General features: G+C 34.2%; 1 long non-coding RNA gene across 1 annotated transcript; it reads left to right on the plus strand.

The window, feature by feature from the left end:
* The first annotated feature begins 369 nt into the window (after positions 1-369).
* Positions 370-1,579, plus strand: LOC148211981 (uncharacterized). The gene is made up of 2 exons (XR_015790337.1): positions 370-997; positions 1,135-1,579. It is a non-coding gene; the product is annotated as an uncharacterized LOC148211981 (long non-coding RNA).
* The last annotated feature ends 465 nt before the right edge of the window (positions 1,580-2,044 follow it).

The following is a 2,044-nucleotide window of genomic DNA, read 5'->3' on the forward strand; positions in this document are numbered from 1 at the left end:
TATTAAATGTCCTGGAACTAAATGTGTTTTTTAATTTTAATAATAAGATTTTTTTAGGGTCATATTATAAATATGGCAAAAAAGTTAATAGTTAATTGCAAATATATAGAAAAAAATGAAGGTCAGCCAAGGAGAAGTCTATAATACTCTTAAAATGGGGGTGCTTTTCTTAAAATGAGAAAAATTGTTTGATGTTTCTGTTATCAAGTGAAATACCTAAAATGAAGTATATCATTCATATACATGATATATCACTAAAAAACCTACAATATTACTTAATTCAAAATCTTAAATTATCAATGATATATCCAATATATTTTTTTTAAAAGATGATATATCTAATATGAAGTATATTATTAATATATTTGTTGTGACTGACATAATTTTTATTAGATATGTCATTGGTATCTCTAAAGTGAAGGATTGACACACTTGATTAGGGTGTTGTTGTACTAAAAAAAAAAAATTAGGGGTGTTCAAAAAACTCGACGAACTCAACCCAACCTGTAGGGTTGAAAAAAAATTTGGATTGGGTTAGGTTCGTTTTTTGTAGAACCGAAAATTAGGTTCGATTCTCGGTTTAGGAAACTTTATGGTCACTTCAACCCATATATATACTTTTGGGTTTCAGATTAATTTTAGGGTTTGGGATTATTCCACCGCCTCTCCTGCCTCTTTCCCCCTATCTCCCTCTCTAACCTCCCCCCTCCTCTCATCCCCCTCTATCTCCCCCATATCCCTCTTCTCGGCTCGATTCAGAGATTTCTGAATCCACTACTAAATGATTCAAACCCTCGATTTCAACGGCGGCAGACTTTTCCTCACTCCTTTGTCCTTCATCTCTGCTCTCCTCCCCATCCCTTGTCTCCCTCCTCTTTCCATCTTCCTCTAGTGGCCGTTGCGGTGTGACGGAAGTTTTAGAGTTGGGTTAGATTTTGTACGGCTCATTGATAACTCTCCAAAAGAGAGTTATTTGTGCAAGAATTCATATAAATTAGCTAAGGATAGCATCACTAACACCCAATCTACACTGATTTTGTGCAAATAATGTTATAAATTCACTATCCTCCTTATTTCTTTATGATAATGCTGAGAGTTACGAAGAATGACCTAATTTTGAATGTTTTGCTACAGCATTGTTGACGCTGCAACATTAGAGTCGAAAAGGCAGAAAAAGAAGAGTTTACATTTACAGCTTTTACCCGAGAAATTACTACAACAAAACAGAAAAATACTTGATATTTTGAGCTGGGGCCCACTTTATCATTTGTGTTGCCCTAAAATCAAGAGGGGTAACCCTTGCAATTAGGCTTGCCTCCAACAACACTCACTTGAAGAAAGCTCCCAAGAAACCGTTGAAAAAAACACCAAAGAGAGAAAGGCTGCTACTATTCTTCATTTTCTTCTCCTTTTGTACTCTTAAGTGCACGGTTTTGTATTTTTTTCTTCTCTTTTCTTGTATGACACTGAGTAGCTAAGTTTATTTGTAAGGGGGAGGATGTTGTGAACTTGTACTTGGGCTATAAACTTTGCTTTGGCGTTTATGATGATATATATACTGAGTTGAAGTTGTTTTTAACGTTTTATTTTCAGTTTGCGTGGCCAACATATTGGAATATCTTCTTATTAACTCCTGGAAAATTGTAATAGGATGTGTTTGACTTCAACTTGTGCTATATCTACTTGAGTTTAGAGTGTGAATACTTAGGAATAAGACTCACCTAGCAAGGTTATAAACTGAGTATATATGCTTTCAAGTTTGTCTAAAAGCATGAATAGTAGAAAATCTGGAAATCTGGGAAGATTTCATGTTTGTTTGGCCAGTATATCAACATCGTTAATGCTGCAGTACTGTTAGAGTAGCCCAGAAAAAGTCACACAAACTCTTCCCCCTTACCCTTTTAAATATCAGTAATTAACTTATTGTTTGCATATTTTCCTTTAATCGATTTGGTTTTGCTTGGTTCTGACTTGTTTTTACTCAGCAAATCATATATGCACTATTTTGTTTGAGTTCTTTTAGTTTTTCTTGTTTAAAACATAT

The sequence above is a fragment of the Momordica charantia genome (genome assembly GCF_013281855.1).
Source record: "Momordica charantia cultivar OHB3-1 chromosome 4 unlocalized genomic scaffold, Mcharantia_2.0 BLBB01000004.1, whole genome shotgun sequence".
Taxonomy (NCBI): Eukaryota; Viridiplantae; Streptophyta; class Magnoliopsida; order Cucurbitales; family Cucurbitaceae; genus Momordica; species Momordica charantia.